Below are 20,761 nucleotides of genomic sequence, written 5' to 3' on the forward strand. Positions count from 1 at the left end.
GCCTAGAATAAAAACTACATAAAATAATGTTAATAAAATAAAAAATTAAGGAGTATTTAGATTGCTTGCATTAATCTGAGGCAATCTCCCAATCTCTCAGAAGATCCATGGCTCCATTGAAAATTTTCAGCCCAAGTTTATCTACAATTTCAATACAAGAATCTAAAAGAGGTACATGTCATGCTTTACCTTGTCTACATTGACCACCTTGCAATGCAATGAGGCCTCATGATGGAGCTGAGCAGTGGCGCAAGCGGAAGCATTCTGGCTCGATCGCACTAACCTAGGACATACCATGGTTCATTCTCCTGGGTTCCCATATGATTAAACCAATCGATAAGTAATTCCTAATCACAAAGCTAAGAATAACCCCTGAATATTACTGGGGTGTGGCCCAAAGATCAAGAAAAAAAATTGCTCCTGGTACCTCAGGGGAAATACGGAAAGCCGGGAAATTATTCTGGGTCCATCCAGGTTCTGCCTTGTGCAAAGGAAATGCCCTGCTACTGTGCTAAATTCTCCAACCCCTCATTTAATATTGTTAAGACAATTTTATTTTTTCATCTTGATTGGTTTTGATGTGAGTCAAACCTAGCAATGCTCTGGAGTAATATTTATCAGAACACAGAGCTCCAAGTAATTAACAAAATTTAGCCTTGTGAATTTCCATGTGAAGCATTTTATCTAATGCATGAAGCTATTATTCTTTTTCTCGAATAATTATATACTATAAGAATACATTTTATTTTATATTAATATTTTTCTCAGGGCTATACCCTGCTTGAGTTACACCTGGCAATGTGTTAATAATTGCTCCTAGTTGGAGCATTATATGGATGCCAGTGGATCTAACCAGTGGTCTGTCATAGTTTAAGTTGTGCAACCTCTAATACAATACTGCTTCTGCTAATGCTCCTACCACTGGAAAACTTTTTTCTTTAGCTTTTTGGGCCATGTTCGATGACGCTGAAGGGTAAATCTTGGGCTATGCATTCAAAAACTCAATCCTGGCTGAGGTACCATATGGGATGCCGGGGGATCTAATCGCACTCCATCCTAGGATTGTGCATGCAAGGCCAATACCCCATAGCAGGTACCACAGTACTGTGTTCTGGACAACATTTTCTTTCTTTTTTTTTTTTTTTTTTGGCTCAGGGGTTACACCTTGCTATGCATGCAGAAAGTGCTCCTGTCTTTGGGTGAAATGCTAGGTAATCGAACCAATGTCTCCTTAAGTTAGGACATGCCAGGAAATGCCCTACCACTTGCACCACTGCTCCAGTCCCTGGAATTTTTTTAATGGCAACATTTGTTCTCAGATTCATATATACTGTATTCTACAATCAATTTTCATAAATAACTAAAATAATCTAAAACATAAAATTGTTCTGCTCTATATTTGAAGTCCACAAAGATGGAATACACATATATGAAGAAACCAAAGTAACATAATTACTATAAAATAAGCTTCAGACTCTCATATTAATTAATTAATATATTTGACGTTTTTGGTTCCTATATATCACCTGAAAATCTTGTTACAATTCAAATTATTATTTAGTAGGTCTATAATCAATGTAACAATTTATTAGAGGACACTTCCTTATTGCCCAGTGAAAAAAGATAAGTATGAAGTTCCTATATGATGCCTACTCATAATTTTACATAATAAAAATTAGCGTCTATATAAGCATGCTTAAAGGAATCTGAAAAATTGTTGATTTATGATAAAATATAAAAAATATAGAAAATATATGTTAATAAAATAAATATTAATGGAAAATTTAGATACTGCTTGCCTTAATCTTGAGGTAATTTACCCAATTACTTCTCAGAAGTTCCATGGACACCATTTGACATTTCTCAGTCATTTTTAAATCTATAATTAAATACAAAAGGTAAGGAGGTACCTGTCATGCCTTAGTTTGTCCACATTGACCACTATAACAAAGCAATGAGGCCACCTGGTGGTGCCGTAGCAGTGCCATATGTTGTAGGCTGTTTTCCTTGCATGTGCAATCCTTGGACAGAATGCAGTTCTATCCCCTAAAATCCCATATAGTTCCCCTAGCCATGAACAAATTTTTTATTTTTGTTGTTGTTGTTGTTGTTTGGTGGGCCACACCCATTTGACACTCAGGGCTTACTCCTGGCAATGCACTCAAAATCGCTCCCTGGCTTAAGGGGAACATATGGGATTGCCGTTGAATCCAACCTGTTCCCTCTTAGGTTGGAGCTTGCAAGGCAGGCACTGTACCTCTAGCGCCACCACTCCAGCCAATAATCATGAGCAACTTCTGAGTGCATTGCCAGGAAAAATCCCTGAACATCTCCGTTGGCGTGGTTGCAAAAACCAAAATAAATAAATAAATAAATAAATAAATAAATAAATAAATAAATAAATAAATAAATAAATAAATGTATAAAAAAGAAAACAAAACAAAAAGAAAATTGCACCTTACAACTCAGGGGGTACATATGGGATGCCAGGTAGCGAACACAGATTCCATCCTGGTTCGGCCCATTTGCAAGGAAAATATCCTGCCACTGAGCTAAATATTCAGCCACTCAATTTGATATTTTAGGACTATTTAATTTTTATCTGATGTTTTCTTTCTATTTGAGTCAAACCTAGCATATTCTGGAGTAAGCCTTTATCAGAACACAGAGCTCCATGAAATTCAAAAAATTAAACTTGGGGCTTTATCATGAGAAGCATTTTCTTTAACGCATAAAGCTACCACCTGTTCCTCTTCACTAATTTGTATATTATCAAATTTTATTTTATTTTATTTAATATTTTGATGGTGGGGATACACTCACTGACACTCAGGAGTTATTCCTGGCTATGTGCTCAGAAATCTCTTCTGGCTTGGAGAACATGATAGGATGCCAGGAGATTGAACCATGTTCTGTCATAAGTTTGTCATAATACCGCTTGTACCAACACTCCTAAAACTCGAAAAAAAAGTTGTTTTTTTTTGTTTTTGAACCATACAAATGACACTCGGGTAAATCTTGGCTAAGCACTCAGAAATCACTCGTGGCTTGGAGGATGATATGGGATACCATACATCAAACTGTGGTCTGTCATGCATTTTAGTGTGCAACTGTATAGAATACCACTTGCACTGATGCTCCAGCCCATGGGAAAAACATTTGCATTTTTGGCCACATCCAGTGACAGTCAGGGGTTACTCCTGGCTATGCACCCAAAAATCACTTCTGGTTTGGGGGACCATATGGGACTCCATTGGATCGAAGCACAGTGTGTCCTAAGTTCACACATGCAAGTCAAACTCCCTATTTCATACTCTACCCTTCCAACCATTAAAACGTTTTTTTTTTCTTTTTTGTCCAAACCTGGTAACAATAAAGTGTTACTCCTTGACAAGGGCTCAGAAATTGCTCCTGGCTTCAGTTTGGAGCTGAGACACAGCGGTAAGCTGTCTGCCTTGCCCATGCTAGTCCACGACAGATGGTTTCCAATATGATCCCCCAAGCCAGGACCAATTTTTGATCACATAGCCAGGAATAAATGAATGAGTGTCACCATGTTTGACCCATAAACAAACAAAAAAAAATAGCAGAAAAAAAAAGAAAAAAAAAATTGCTCCTGGCTTGGGGGGACCATATGGGATGCCAAGAATCTAGACAAGGTATGTCCTAGGTTACTGCATGCCAGGCAGTCACCGAACAGCTTTGCCACCACTGTAGCCCAAAGAATAATATGTTTTATTGGGACAATTTGCTTTCAGATTCACGTTCATATATTCAACAACCTTTTTTCATATACAACTAAAAGAGCCTAAAACATAAGTTCTTGTTCTGCTCTAAATTTGGAGTCTACAAAGATAGAGTACAAATATATGAAGAAGCAAAGTCACATACTTGCTAACAAATAGGTTTCAGACTTTATATTCAGTTAATAATTCTATTTTTTGCTTCCTATATATCACTTAAAACTCATATTAAAATGCAAACTATAAATCAATAGATTTATGATTTGATGTCATAATTTATTAGATGGAGGATACTTTTACTTCTCAATAAAAAGACGTAAGTATGGGGCCGGGCGGTGGCGCTAAAGGTAAGGTGCCTGCCTTGCCTGCGCTAGCCTTGAACGGACCGCGGTTCGATCCCCCGGTGTCCCATATAGTCCCCCAAGCCAGGAGCAACTTCTGAGCGCATAGCCAGGAGTAACCCCTGAGCGTTACTGGGTGTGGCCCAAAAACCAAAAAAAAAAAGACGTAAGTATGTTTCTCATGATTTTACATAATAAAAATTAGTTTTTATTTTAGAATGCTTTAAGGAATATGAAAAATTGTTAATTTATATTAAAAATGAAGAATACATTAAATATATGTTAATAAAAGTAAAATTAATGGAGTATTTAGGTACTTCCTGCATTAATCTTGAGGAAATCTCTCAATCACTACTCAGAAGTTCCATGAGCTTCAATGACAATTCTTGGTGAAGCTTATCTATATTTCAATACCAAAAGGTAAGGACGTACTTGCCATGCCTTAGCTTGTCCACACTGCACACCCTTGCAATGCAAGGAGGTCTCATGATGGGGACAGAGTGATGGCACAAGCAGAAGGCCTTGTGCTTGAAAGTGCTAAACTAGGACATACCATGGTTCAATCATCTGGTGTCTGTATGGTTCCCCAAGCAAGAGCAATTATTAAGCACAGAGCTAGAAATAACTCCTGAATGTTAGCGGTTGTGACTTAGAACCAAGGAAAAGAAAAAAGAAAAAGAAATTGCTCCTGACAAGTTCGGTATAATTTATGTTATGTGTCCCATAGGTTCTGATAGTTTGTGTCTTTATTGTCACTTGTTTACAGGAAAGTTTTGATTTCCTCTTTGATTTAATCTTGGACCCACTGCTTATTCAGTATTAGGCTGTTTAACTTCCAGGTTTTAAAATTTTTCTTCTGTGTTCCTTTGGAGTTTATATATAATTTCAGAGTCTTGTGGTCAGTGAAGGTATCCTGAAAAATTTCTATCCTCTTGCTATTATGGAGGTATGTTTTATGTGCCAACATGTAGTCTATCCTGGAGAATGTCCCATGTACATTGGAGAAGAAAGTGTATCCAGGTGTCTGGGGGTGGAATGTCCTATATATAACTACTAGATCTCTTTCTTCGATTTCTCTTTTCAGGTCTAGTATATTCCTTTTGGGTTTCAGTCTGGTTAACTTATCTGGTTAACTTGTCGACAAAGTCATGTTGCGGTCTCCCATAATTATTGTGTTTTTATTGATATTCTTTTTCAGATTTGTCAACAAGTGTATTCAATATTTTCCTGGCCCCTCATTTGGTGCATATATGTTTAGGAGAGTCATTTCTTCCTGCTATACATACCCCTTGATCAATACAAAATATCCATCTTTGTCCTTTACACTTTTCTGAGTATAAAGTTTTCATCATCTTATATTAGTATGGCCACTCCAGCTTTTTATGGGTGTTGTTTTCTTGGAAAATTTTTCTCCAGCCTTTTATTTAGAGTCTATGTTTGTTCTGACTATTCATGTGTAAACACACATGAAGTTTGGATTGAGTTTTTGATCCATTTCACCACTTTGTGTCTCTTAACTGGTGCATTTTGTCCTTTGACACTGAGAGAAAGAATTGTCATGAAATTTAGTTTCATCTTTGTGTCAAAATTTGGTGTGTCAGTTGGTCAGTCTTATCTTAAAGTAGATCTTTCAGTTTTTTTAAGGCTGGTTTTGAGTCTGTAAAGTTTCTGAGCTGTTGTTTATCTGTGAAGCCATGTATTCTTCCTTCAAACCTGAAAGAAAATTTTGTTGGGTGTAGTATTTTAGTTGAAGCATTTATTTCATTGGGGTTTGTCACTATGTCCCACCACTGCCTTTTGGTATTGAATGTTTCTTGTGACAAGTCTGCTGTAAATATCAAGGATGCTCCCTTGAATGTAATTTCCCTTTTTGATCTTGCTGCTTTCAGAATTTTGTCTCTATATGTGGGATTTGACATTGTGACTAGGATGTGTCTTGGGATGTTTTTTCTGGGGTCTCTTTGAGTTGGTACTCTTCGGACATGCAGGATTTGATTGCATGTATTCTTTAGCTCTGGTAGTTTCTCTTTAATGATGTTCTTGACCATTGATTCTTCCTGGAGATTTTCTTCCTGGGTCTCTGGGACTCCAATGATTCTTAAGTTGTTTCGGTTTAGCTTAACAAAGACTACTATTTTCATTTGTTCACATTCTTTGACTAATTTTTTCATTGTCTGATAATTTCCTTTAAGGCTTTATTCCAATCTCTTCAGCTGTATGGAGTTGTTATGCATCACATCTTCCAGCTCACTAATTCTATCCTCAGCTGCTAATACCATGTGTAAGAGGTTATTGAGTTCTTTAATGCATCTACTGAGTTTTTCAGAGATGTTATTTGCACTTTTATTTCAGTTTGGAGTTTTCTGATTTCTGTCTTCATATTTTCTTGGTTCTTATTAATGTTCTGTTTAACTTGATCTAAGCTTTCTTTGAGTTCATTGAACATCCTCCATATTTCTTCTCTAATCTCTCTATCTGAGAGCCTGACAAGTTGGTTGGCCATTTTGGGTCATCAGAGTTGCCATCTTAATTCTCTATGGCTGGTGCTGGCCTGCGTTGTTTCCCCATTGTCACACTTGTATTGTGGGTTTTTCTATATGTTGTGGTGGTATTTATTGGCTAAATGATGTGCGTGGTCAAGATCCTCTGGCTGAACCTTTTCTGGGCGGGTTGACTCCCCTCCAAGGAAGGAAAGCCCTCATGGATGAAGCCACACTCAAGATTAAATAAAGCAGCAGAGAAGACAGCTCAGAGATATATGCTGGGCTTCAGAGATCCAGCATAGTTCCTAATGTGATTTTTTCCGTGTGTTGTGGTGGGGTTTATTCATTAGAAAGAGTGCACTGCCATGAAGTGAAGCAGAGTTGCCATGCTCTTCTGGAGTTTCTGGGAGAGTGATTTTTTTCTGGGCCCTTTTAGGGCCACTTAGGAGAGGTTCAGCACGCAGGACAGTAGAAAAACACACACAAGTGACACTCAGTCTCTCACAGTTGGTAACCACTTGGGCAGGGGCAGATTCTTCAGCCTGACATCACAGAGGACCGACCTTTCTGCAATTTACTGCTGATAGCCGATTTTCACTGTAGAACATTGTCTTCCTTGGCTTTCTGGCCCAGCCCAAGCAACCCTAAGAAGGCAATTTTGCTGGGCCCTTTTCGGCCCACTCACAAGAGGTTCACGACACAGGACAGTAGAAAAACAAGCACAGGAGACACTCACAGCTTCTCGCAGTTGGTAACTACTCGGGCAGGGGCAGATTCTCCAGCCTGACATCACAAACAGAGGACCTGTCTTTCTTCAATTTACTGCTGATTGCTGGTTTTTACTCTAGAACACAATACAGTCTTCCTTGGCTTTCCAGCCCAGCCCACGCAACTCTAAGAAAGCTATTTTGCTGGGCCTTTTTCGGCCCACTCAGAAGAGGTTCAGGACACAGGACTGTAGAAAAAACATGAACAGGCAACACTCACAGTCTCTCCTAAGTTATTCTATTTATTTTATTATTTTATTTTATATTTTGCTGCAGTCTACACCCAGCATAGTTCAGGAGTTACTCTGGCTCTGTGCTCAAAACTGCTTCTGGCTTGGAGAAAATTATGGAATGCTTGTGGAGCTAACCACGTGGTGTCATAGGTCTTCACAAGCAACACTAATGCAATAACACTTTTAATAATGTTCTGGCCCATGGAAGACTCTGTGTGTGTGTGTGTGTGTGTGTGTGTGTGTGTGTGTGTGTGTGTGTGGTGTCTCAGAGCTGGTGCTCAGGGATTATTCCAATCTATACACTGAGAAATCACTCTAGGCTTGGGTGACCATGTAGTACTCCAGTGGATCAAAGCACAGTGCTCTTATGTCCCTGCATGCACAGCAAACTCCCTACTGCATGCTCCACTACTTCAGCTACTGATAACCTTTTTTTCTTTTTTTCTTCCACACTTGGTTAGGCTCAGGGGTTACACATGGCTACGGCCTAAGAAATTACTCCTTGCTTTGGGCCAGAGCTGTGGCATAAGCAGTAAGGCACACTAGCCTAGGAAGAACAGTGGTTCAATCCCCTGGTGTCCTATATGGTCCTTCAAGCCAGGAGCAGTTTTTAAGCAAAGAACCAGGAGTAAATTCTGAGTGTCACATTGTGAGGCCCATAAACTCAAAAATAAGAAATTGCAGGGGCTGGAGAGACAGCACAGCGGTAAGGTGTTTGCCTTAGACACAGAAGGATGGCAGTTCAAATCCCGGCATCCCATATGGTCCTGCCATATGGAGCCTGCCAGGAGCAATTTCTGAGCATAGAGCCAGGATTAACCCCTGAGCGCTGCCAGGTGTGACCCAAAAGCCAAAATCCCCCCCAAAAAATAAATAAATAAAAAAGAAATTACTCCTGCTTGGGGGAACCATATGGAAAGCCAGGAATTGAAAAAAAAAAGTTATAGTTATGTCCTAGGTTACTGCCTGCCAGGCAACTGCCCTAAAGCTTCTCCACCACTCCGGTCTAAAGATTACTACTTTTTATTGGAACAACTAGCTTTCACGTTGATGTATTCAACAATCAGTTTTCTTATAAAACTAAAAGAGTCTTAAGCATAAGTTCTTTTTCTGCTCTAAATTTGAGTCTACAAAGATAGAGTGCAAATATATGAAGGAGCAGAATCACATACTTACCATCAAGTAAGCTTCAGACTTTATGTTCAATTAATACTTCTCATGTTTTGGTTCCTATATAACACCTAAAAATCATGTTACAATTCAAATTATAATTCGATGGGTCTAAGAATTGATGTAATAATGTATTAGATGGAGGACACTTTTAATTCTTGCCCAGTAAAAAGAAATAAGGATTAATATTTTATATGCTGTATTCATGATTTTTACATAATAAAAATTATTGTATATTTTAGATTCCTTTAGGAATCTGAAAAATATTGATTTATATTAAAAAATACATAAAATAGGGGGCAGTGTGGCCTGGGGTGTTATTAGTGTGTGAGCATGAGCTAGAGTATGCAAGGTAAATGTGTGCGCCCACCCAAGTGCCCCTCCCCTGCCTACACTTTGATCTTATTTGATCTGGTCTAACCCCAATCCTCAGCCCCACCAGGGTCAACACAAGATGAGATAAACCTCCCTCCTGCTTAACCCTCCTACTTGTGCCCTGTGGAATTAGTCCTTCCCAGAAGCAGCACCATCACCTGAGGCCTAGTTCAGTCTCTACCTAGAGTTGGTTCCCAGAAGTCCAGTGCTCAGATGTGATGAATTGATCAGATAAGGGAGGACCAGAGGTTCGCCTCCCTGGTCACTGATTTATCAAAGGCAATTCTGATCTGAGCCTGGAATAAAAAAAAATACATAAAATATATGTTAATAAAATAAAAATTAATGGAGTATTTAGATACTGCTTGCATTAATCTTGAGGGAATCTCCTAAAGTTCCATGGGCCCTCTTGACTATTCTCTGTCAAGTTTATTTACATTTCAATAAAAGAAGCTGTAGAGGTCCCTGTTATGCTTTACCTTGTCCACATTGACAACCTTGCAATTCATTGAGGCTTCATGATGGGGCCAAAGCAGTGGTGCAAGAGGTCAGCAGTCTGCTTGATAGCACTAACCTAGGAAGCACCACGGATCATTCCCCCGGCGTTCTATGTGATTCCCCAAACAATGAGCAATTTCTAAGCACAGAACTAGGAATGACCCCTGAACATTACTGGGTGTAGCTCAAAGACCAAGAAATATAAAAAAAATAAAGTTATTGATCATGGTAGCTCAGGGGAACATATGGGAAGCCATAAACAAACCCTGGTCCTTCCAGGTTCTGCCTTGTGAAAAAGGAAATGCCCTACTACTGTGCTAAATCACTAACCCCTCAATTTAATATTTTTAAGACTATTTATTTTTTTCATCGTGATCGGTATTTGATGTGAATTAAACCTAGCAATGATCTGGAGTAATATTTATCAGAACACAGGTAATTAACAAAATTAAGCCTGGTGTTTTTCCATGTAAAGCATGTTCTCTAATGCATAAGCTATCATTCTTTTCTCTTGATTAATTTGTATATTATCAGACTGAATTTTATTTTATTTAATGCTTTGCTCAGAGCTATACCCTGCATGAGTTACACCTGGATATGCACTAAAAATTGCTCCAGTTGGAGCAGGATATGAAATGCCAGTGGATCGAACCAGGATCTGTCATAGGTTAACTTGTGCAACTCTAATGCAATGCTGCTACCCTTGAAAACATTTTTTTATTTTAACTTTTGGGCCACACTTGTTGACACTGAGGGGTAACTCCTGGCTATGTGTTCAGAACTCGATCCTGGCTGAGGGATCATATGGGATGCTGGGGGATCTAACTGCATTCCATCCTAGGTTTGACTATGCAAGGAAAATGCACTATAGTATGTACCACAGTACTGTCCCCTTCACAGCAGTTTTTTGGCCACACCTGATAATGCTCAGGGATTACTCATTGCTATATGCTCAGAAACTGCTCCTGCTATGGGGACCATATGGAATGATAGGTAATCAAACCAATGTCTGCTTTAGATTAGGGCTTGACAGGCAAGCGCCCTACCACTTGCACCACTACTCTGGTCCCTAGAATATTTTTTTAATGGAAACATGTGTTCTCAGATTCACATTCACTGTATTCTACAACAAATTTTCATATATTACTAAAAGACTCTAAATCATAAGATTGTTCTGCTCTAAATTTGGAGTCTACAAAGGTAGAGTACAAATATATAAAGAATCAAAGTAACACATATACTATAAAATAAGCTTCAGACTTCATATTTAATTAATATTTTTCTTGTTTTGGTTCCTATATATCACCTGAAAATATTGTTACAATTCAAACTATTATTTAGTAGATCTATAATTTGATGTAACAATTTATTAGATAGTGGACACTTTTACTTCTTGCCCAATAAAAAGAGGAAAGTATTAAGTATCTATATCTTCATATTTTTACATAATAAAAATTAGTGTCTATTATAGAATGCTCAAAGTAATCGGAAAAATTGTTGATTTATTATAAAATGTAAAAAATTCAGAAAATATATATTAATAAAATAAATGATCATAGAAAATTTAGATACTGCTTGCATCAATCTTGAGGTATTCTGCCAATCACTTCTGAGAAGTTCTATGGCCCCAAATAACATTTCTCCATCATGTATATCTATAAATACAAGAGGGTAAGAAGGTTTCTGTCATGCTTTAGCTTGTCCACATTGACCACAATTGCAATGCAATGAGGCCTCATTATGGGGCTGGAGCAATGCCGCGGTGGTAGACTGTTTTTCTTGCATGTGCAAACCTTGGACAGAATGCAGTTTCATCTCATGGCATCCCATATGGTTCCCCAAGCCATGAACAAATTCTTTATTTTTTTTTTGAGGGTGGCCACATCCATTTGATTCTCAAGGGTTTCTCATGGCTATGGGCTCAGAAGACGCTCATGGCTGGGGAGAGGTCATAAAGGATGCAAGGAATCCAATTTGGTCAGTTCTAGTCTAGCGCTTGCAGGGCAGATGCTGTACCTCTAGTGCCACCACTCCAGCCCTAAGCCATGAGCAATTTCTGAGCTCATAGACAGGAAAAAACCCTGAACAACACCAGTATGGCACAAAAGCAAACAAAAAAAAGAAAAAAGAAAGGAATTGCACCTGGAACCTAGGGGTACATAAGGGATTTCCAGGTAAATACTCAGATCCAACATGGTTTGGCCATATGCATGGAATATGCCCAGTCATTGAGTTAAATATCCAGCCACTTAATTCAATATTTTTAGGAATATTTAATTTTTTTCTTGATGGGTGTTTTACTTGAGTCAAACCTAGCATTTAGAGTAAGCCTTTATCAAAACACAGAACTCCATACAATTTAAGAAAATAAGCCTAGGGTTTTACCATGTGAAGCATGCTCTGTAATGCATAAAGCTATCATCCTATACTTCTTCTCTAATATGTATATTATTAGATTGAATTTTATTTTATTTAATATTTTCTGGGAGTGCTACTCTCTCTGACTCTCAAGAGTTACTCCTGGCTATGAACTCAGAAATTGCTCCTGGCTTGGAGAATGTTATAGGATGCCAGGAGATTGAAGTCTACAAAGATAGAGTGCAAATATATGAAGGAGCAAAGTCACATACTTACTACCAAATAAGCTTCAGACTATATTCAATTAATACTTCTTATGTTTTGGTTCCTATATATCACCTAAAAATCTTATTACAATTCTAATTATTATTTAGTAGGTCTATAATTTGATGTAACAATTTATTAGATAGAGGACATTTTAATTCTTGCCCAAAAGAAAGAGATATGTATTAAGTTTCTATAAAGTGTCTGTGCATAGATTTACATAATAAAAATTAACGTCTATATAAGAATGCTGGTCAACATTGAACACATTTGCAATGCAATGAGGCCCTATGATGATAGTGACTTGGCCTTGCATGCACTAACTTAGGACAACCTAGGATCAATCCCCCAGAATCCATATGGTCCCCCAAGCCAGGAGCAATTTCTCAGACCATAGCCAGGATTAACCCTGGAAATCACTCGGTTTGGCCAATAAAACAAAAAAAATTTATGAAAATTTGCTCCTCGCAGGTTTAGTGGAACATATTGGCAGCTAGGAAACTAACTCTGGTCCACTCCATTTCAATCTTGTGAAAAGAAAATGCCCTGCTACTGTTATAACTCTCCAGCCCTCAATTTGATAGTTTTAATACTATGTAATTTTTTATCTGATGTTTGTTTGATTTGATTCAAACTAGCAATATTCTGGAGTATTCTTCATCAGAACACAGGGCTACAACCATGAAATTAAACCTGAGGTTTACATGTGAAGCATGTTCTCTAAAGCATAAAGCTATCATCCTTTTCCTCTTCTCTAATTTTTATATTATAGACAGAATTTTGTTTTATTTTATATGCTTATTATTTTGCTGGAGGCTATACCCATTGTTGCTCTGGAGTTACTCCTTGCTATGTGCTCAGATATCAGTCTAGTCTAGAGCTATATAGGATGCCAAGGGATTGAAGTGCAGTCTGTCATACGTTAGCATATGAATTGCAAATGCAATACCGCTTGCACCAACAATCCTGCACCGGGGAAAAAAAAAACTTTTTTTCATTTTTTTTCTTTCTGGGCTATTCTCAATGAAGTTCAGTGGCAAATTATGGCTATGCGCTCAGAAATTCCCTCTTTCATAGATTTGGCTTGCAACAGTATGCAATATCACTTGCACCAATGCTCAGGGTTCTGGCAAAAATTTTTATGTTTTGCATTTTGGGCCACACTGCTGACACTCAGGGGTTACTCTTGGCTATGTGCTCAGAAATCGCTCCTGTTTGAGAGACCATATGGGACTCCAGTGTATTGAACGATGGTGTGTCCTTGCATTCAAGCAAGCAAGGCAAACTTCCAACTCCATGCTCCACCATTTCAGCAGCTGAAACCTTTTTTGGTTTGTTTGTTTGTTTTTGCTTTTCTGTTACCACACCTGGTAACACTCAGGGTTTTTTTCCCTGGTTATGAAATGAGAAATAGCTCCTGGCTTGGGCACTGGGCTGTTGTACAAAGAGTAAGGAGTCTGCCTTGCTGTGCTGACCTAGGACAGATAGTGTTTCGATGCCCTGGCATCCTAATGGTCCCCCAAGCCAGGAGAGATTTCTGAGCGCATAGCCAGGAGTAAACTCTGAATGTTACTGGTGTTTCCCCAAAACCAAGAAAATAAAAAAAAAAAAATTGCTCCTGGCCAATTATGGGGGAACATATGGGATGCTGGGAAATGAACCCAGGTCCAACATGTTTCGGCTGTATTCAAGGAAAATGTTCTGCCACTGTGCTAACTCTCCAGCCCCTAAAGTTGATGTTTTTAAGACTATTAAATTTTTTGTCTTGATGTATGTCAAACCTAACAATATTCTGGAGTAATTCTTTAACAGAACACAGGGATCCAATCAAAAAATTAAACCTGGGGTTTTGATGTTCTCTAAAGCATAAATCTATCATCCGGGGCCAGGGCTGTGGCGCTACAGGTAAGGTGTCTGCCTTGCCAGTGATAGCCTAGGACGGACTGTGTTTTGATCCCCGGCATCGATCCCTGGCATCCCATATGTTCCCCCAAGCCAAGAGCGACTTCTGAGCTCATTGCCAGGAGTAACCCCTGAGCGTCACCGGGTGTGGCACAAAAAACAAAAACAAAAAGCTATCATCCTTTTCCTCTTCTCTAATTTTTATATTATAGACAGAATTTTGTTTGATTTTATTTGTTTTATATTTTGCTGGGGACTACACACGGTGAAGCTCTGAATTTTTTCCTTGTTATGTGCTCAGAAATCACTCCTGGCTAGAATGTTATAGGATGCCCAGGATTGAACAGCAGTCTGTCATATATTAGCATATGCATTGCAAATGCAATATCGCTTGTACCAACAATCCTGCACCTGGAAAAAAAACATTTTCTTCTAATTTTTTCTTATTGGCCATTCCCAGCGAGGCTCAGGGGTAAATCATGACTATGCGCTCAGAAATTCCTCCTCTCATAGGTTTTTACATGCAATGGTGTGCAATATCACTTGCAATAATGCTCAGGGCCCTGGAAAAAAATTTTTTTTGCATTTTAAGCCACACTGGTGACACTCAGAGGTTACTCCTGGCTACGTGCTCAGAAATTCCGACTGTCATAAGTTTTTGCATAACGGTGTGCAATATCATATGCACCAATGCTCAGGGCCTAGGAAAAAAAATTTTTTTTACATTTTGGGCCACATTGGAGACACTCAGGAGTTACTCCTGGTATGTGCTCAGAAATCGCTCCTGTTTGGGGGACCATATGGGACTCCAGTAGAGTGAACCATGCTGCGTCCTAGGTTCGTGCATGCAAGGGAAACTCCTTACTGCATGCTCCAACACGCCAGCCGCTGAACAATATATATATATATATATATATACACACACACACATACACATATATATTTGCTTTTCTATTACCACACCTGGTAACACTCAGGGGTTATTCCTGGCTATGCAATGAGTAATTACTCCTGACTTGTGGCCAGAGCTTTTGTACAAGCTGTAAGGATTCTGCCTTGCTTGTGTTGCTTGGATCTTGTTTTGAAACCTAGGCATCCTATATATTCCCCCAAGCCAGGAAAGATTTCTGAGCAAAAAGCAACGAGTAAACCATGAATGTTACCGGTGTGACCCCAAAACCAAGAAAATTAAAAAGAAAAAACATCCTCCTGGCCAGTTATGGGGAACAAATGGGATGCTGGGTGCTGGGAAATGAACCCAGGTCCATGCTGTTTTGGCTGTGTGCAAGGAAAATGCCCTGCCACTGTGCTAACTCGCCAGCCCCTCAAGTTGATGTTTTTAAAACTATGTAATTTTTCATCTGATGGGTGTTTGATTTGATTTAAATCTAACAATATTCTGGAGTAATTTTTTATCAGAACACAGGGCCACAACCATGTAATTAAACCTGGGGTTAAACATGTGAAGCATGTTCTCTAACACATAAAGCTCTCATTCTTTTCCTCTTCTCTAAATTTTATATTAGCAGACAGAATTATGTTTTATTTTATATATATAACATTTTGCTGGGTCTACACCCAGTGGCGCTCTGGAGTTACTACTCTTGGCTATGTGCTCAGAAATCACTCCTGGCTATAACGATATAGGATGCCGAGGATTAAAGCACAGTCTGTCATATGTGAGCATATGCATTGCAAATAAAAAACCCTTGCACCAACACTCCTGCACCTGAAAAAAAAAAAAAAAAACTATTCTCTTTATTTTCTTTTTGGGACATTCCTAGTGAGGCTCAGGGGTAAATCATGTCTATGAGCTCAGAAATTCCCTCTGTCAAAGGTTTTCGCGTGCAACAGTGTGCAATATCATTTGCACCAATGCTCAGGCCCCTGGAAATTTTTTTTTGCATTTTTGGCCACATTGGGGACACCCAGGGGTTACTCCTAGCTATGTTCTCAGAAATCGCTCGTGTTTGGGACCATTTGGGACTCCAGTGCATTGAATCATGGTGCATTCTAGGTTCGTGCATGCAAGGCAAACTCCCTACTGCATGCTCCACCACGCCAGCTGCTGAATTTTTTTTTTCTGTTACCGAACCTGGAAAACTCAGGGGTTATTCATGGCTATTCAAAAAGACATTGCTCCTGGCTTGGGGCTGGAGCTGTTATACAAGCGGTAAGGAGTCTGCCTTGCCCTTGCTGGCTTAGGATGTATTGTGTTTCGAAGTCCTGGCAATTCCGTAATGTCCCCAAGCCAGGAGGTATTTCTGAGTGCATAGCCAGGAGTAAATCCTGAATGTCACTGGTGTGGCCCCAAAACTAAGAAAAGTAAAAAGAAAAAGAATTGCTCTTGCCTAGTAGTGGGGGATCATATGGGATACTGGGATGCCAGAAATGAACCCAGGTCCAACCTGTTTCATGTGTGCAATAAAAATGCCCTGCAATGTGCTAACTCTCCAGCCCTTCAAGTTGATATTTTTAAGACTATTTAAATTTTTGTCTTGATGGGTGTTGGATGTGAGTCAAACCAAGCAATATTCCGGAGTAATCCTATAATAGAACACAGAGCTCCAACCAAGAAATTAAACCTGGGGTCTTATGTGAAGCATGTTCTCTATCGATAAAGCTATCATCCTGTTCCTAATCTCGAATTTTTATATTATAGACAGAATTTTGTTTTATTTTACATATTTTATATTTTGCTGTGGGCTACACCCTGTGAGATACTTCTTGCTATATGCTCAGATCACTCCTGCCTTGGAGAACAATATACGATGCCAGGGGATTGAGCAGAAGTCTGTCATATGTTAGCGTATGCATTGCAAATGCAATACCGCTTGCAACAACACTATTGCACCTGGAAATTTTTTTTTTTGCTTTTTAGCCAATCCTAGTGGGGCTCAGAGGTAAATCATGGCTATGGGTAAAGAAGTTCCTCCTGTCATAAATCTTCACTCTTGTTTATCATCACTCTTGTTTGGGGGACCATATTGGACTCCAGTGGATTGAACCATGGTGCGTCCTAAATTTGTGCATGCAAGGCAAACTCCTTACTGCATGCTCCACCACTCCAGCCGCTGAAAAAAAGAATTTTTTTTTTTTTGCGTTTCTTCTACCACACCTGGTAACACTCAGGGTTTTTTCCTGGCTATGCAAAGAGAAATTGCTCCTGGCTTGGGGCCTGAGCTGTTGTACAAGTGGTAAGAAGTCTGCCATGCTTGTGCTGGCCTAGGATGGTTCGTGTTTCAATGCCCTGGCATCCCATATAATCCCCCACAAAAGGAGTGATGTCTGAGGGCACAGCCAGGAGTAAACCCTAAATGTTACCAGTGTGGCCCCAAAACCTAGAAAATTAAAAAGAAAAAAATTAATTTTTTATCAGTTATGGGGGAACATTTGAGATCCTGGGATGCCAGGAAATAAACCCAGGTCCATACTCTTTCAGCTGTGTCCAAGGAAAATGCCCTGCCACTGTACTACCTCTCCATCCCCTTAAGTTGACATTTTTAAGACTATGTAATTTTTAGTCTTGATGGATGTTTGATGTGAGTCAAATCTAGCAATATTCTGGAGTAATCATTTATCAGAACACAGAGCTCCAACGAAAAAATTAATCCTGGGGTCTTATCATGTGAAGCACATTCTCTAACACATAAAGCTACTTTTTTGTTCCTCTTCTCTAATATTTATATTATCAGACTGAATTTTATTTTATTTTATATTTTGCTCCCATTTGACCCAGCTATTCGACTCCTAGGAATATACCCTAAGAACACAAGAATACAATACAAAAAACCCTTTCTCACTCCTATATTTATTGCAGCACTATTCACAATAACCAGGCTCTGAAAACAACCAAGATGCCCTTCAACAGACTAATGGCTAAAGAAAGTGTGATACATATATACAATGGAGCTCAGTTTCCAGATTTTGGAGGAATCTCCATAACGCTTTCCATAGAGGTTGGACTAGATGGCATTCCCACTAGCAGTGGATAAGAGTTCCTTTCTCTCCACATTCCTGCCAGCACTGATTGTTCTCATTCTTTGTGATGTATGTCAATCTCTGTGGTGTGAGATGGGATTTCATCATTTTGATTTGCATCTCCCTGATGATTAGTGGTGAGGAGCATTTATTCATGTGCCTTTAGGCCATTATATTTCTTTTTTATCAAAGCTTCTGTTCATTTCCTCTCCCCATTTTTTGATGGGATTAGATGTTTTTTTATTGTAAATTTCTGTCAGTGACCTGTATATTTTTGCATATTAGCCCCTTATCTGATGGGTGTTGCATGAATAATTTCTCCCACTTGGTGGGTGAATCTTGTATCCTGGGCACTATTTCTTTTGAGGTGCAGAAGCTTCTCAGTTTAATTTATTCCCATCAGTTTCCTCCTTGAAGATGCCTTTAGTCTCAATGTCATGGAGTGTTTTACTGACGTGTTGTTCTATATACCATATGGTACCAGGTATGTTATCAAGGTCTTTAATCCATTTGGATTTTACAATTGTACATGATGTTACCTGGGGGTCTAAGTTCACTTTTTGGCAAGTGGCGAATCAGTTCTGCAAGCACCACTTGAAGAGATTTTCCCTGCTCCACTTAGGATTTATTGCTCCTTTGTCAAAAATTACGTAATTGTATGTCTGTGGAACATTGTCTGAGAACTCAACCCTATTCCACTGATCTGAGGGTCTGTCTTTATTCCAATACCATGCTGTTTTGATAACTATTGCTTTGTAGTAGTTTCAAGTTGGGGAAAGTAATGCCTCCCATTTTCCTTTTCCCTAGGAGTGCTTTAGCTATTCGAGGGTGTTTATTGTTCCAGATGAACTTTATAAGTGTTTGATCCACTTCTTTGAAGAATGTCATGGGTATTTTTAAGGGGATCACATTAAATCTGTATAATACTTTGGGGAGTATTGCCATTTAATGATGTTAATCCTGCCTATCCATGAGCAGGGTATGTGTTTCCATATCCATGTGTCTTTTCTTTTCTTGGAGCAGGGATTTATAATTTTTTGTATAGGTCCTTCACATCGTTGATCAAGTTGACTCCAAGATATTTGAGTTTGTGTGGCACTAATGTGAATGGGATTGCATTCTTGACTTCCTTCTCTTCCCTATCATTATGTGTGTACAAAAAGGCCATTGATTTCTGTGTGTTAATTTTGTAGCCTGCCACTTGCTATCTGAGTCTATTGTTTCTAGAAGCTTTTTGTTAGAGTCTTTAAGGTTTACTAAGAAGACTATAATGTCATCTGCAAACAATGAGAGCTTGACCTCTTCCTTTCCTATCTGGATTCCCTTGATATATTTTTTTGCCTGATTGCTATAGCAAGAACTTCCAGTTCTATGTTGAAGAGGAGTGGTGAGAATAGGCAGCCTTGTCTTGTACCATAATTTAGAGAAAAGGCATTTAGTTTTTCTCCATTGAGGATAATGTTTACCATTGACTTGTGGTAGATGGCTTCAACTAGACTGAGAAAGGTTCCTTTCATTCCCATCTTGCTGAGAGTTTTGATCAAGAATGTGTTTTGGACCTTATCAAATGCTTTCTCTGCGTCATTGATATGATCATGTGATTTTTATTTTTCTTCTTGTTGATGTTGTGTATGATATTGATAGATTTACGGATGTTAAACCTCCTTGCATTCCTGTGATTACCCTTTGGATCTCTGAAATATCTGTCGTGATCTCACCCTTTTCATTTCTAATATGGGTTATCAGGTTTCTCTCTCTTTGTGAAGTTTTCCATTGGTCTATCAATCTTGTTTGTTTTTTTCAAAGAACCAACTTCTGTTTTCGTTGATCTTTCAGATTGTTTTTTGGTTTTCCACTTCATTGATTTCTGCTTTCAGCTTTGTGATTTCCTTCTGCCTCCCTATTTTTGGTTCCTTTTGTTGCTCGTTTTCTAATTTTTTGAGCTGCATCATTAAGTTATTCAGATATGCCTCTTCTTCCTTCCTGATGTGTGCTTGTAGAGCTATAAATTTTTCTCTCAGGACCACTTTTGCTGTGTCCCGTAGATTCTGGCAGTTTGTATCTTCATTATCATATGTTTCCAGTATAGTTTTGATTTCCTTTTTGATTTCATCTCGGACCCACTGATTGTTCAGTAGCACGGTGTCTAATTTCCAGTTCTTAAAATTTTTCTTCTGTGTGCCTTTGTAGTTAACATCTAATTTCAGAGCCTTGTGGTCAGCAAAGTTAGCCTGCAAGATTTTTATCCTCTTGATTTTATGGAGGTATGTTTTATGTGTCAGCATGTAGTCTATCCTAGAGAATGATCCATGTACATTGGAAAAGAATGTGTACCCAGGTTTTTTGGGATGGAGTGTCCCAGCGATCAGTCAAGAAAAAGATATCAAGGGAATCCAGATAGGAAAGGAAGAAGTCAAGCTCTCATTGTTTGCAAACAACATGATACTCTACTTAGAAACCCCAAAGACTCTACCAAAAAGCTTCTAGAAATAATAGACTCATATAGCAAGGTGGCAGGCTACAAAATTAACACACAGAAATCAATGGCCTTTTTGTACACACATAATGATAGGGAAGAGAAGGAAGTCAAGAATGCAATCCCATTCACATTAGTGCCACATACAAAGAAAACTATAAATCCCTGCT

General features: G+C 38.8%; 1 non-coding gene across 1 annotated transcript; it reads left to right on the top strand.

The window, feature by feature from the left end:
- Nucleotides 1-9,002: 9,002 nt before the first annotated feature.
- Nucleotides 9,003-9,406, top strand: LOC126016752 (small Cajal body-specific RNA 2). The gene has a single exon (XR_007498492.1). It is a non-coding gene; the product is annotated as a small Cajal body-specific RNA 2 (non-coding RNA).
- Nucleotides 9,407-20,761: the final 11,355 nt, after the last annotated feature.

The sequence above is a fragment of the Suncus etruscus genome, chromosome 8 (assembly GCF_024139225.1).
Source record: "Suncus etruscus isolate mSunEtr1 chromosome 8, mSunEtr1.pri.cur, whole genome shotgun sequence".
Classification (NCBI taxonomy): Eukaryota; Metazoa; Chordata; class Mammalia; order Eulipotyphla; family Soricidae; genus Suncus; species Suncus etruscus.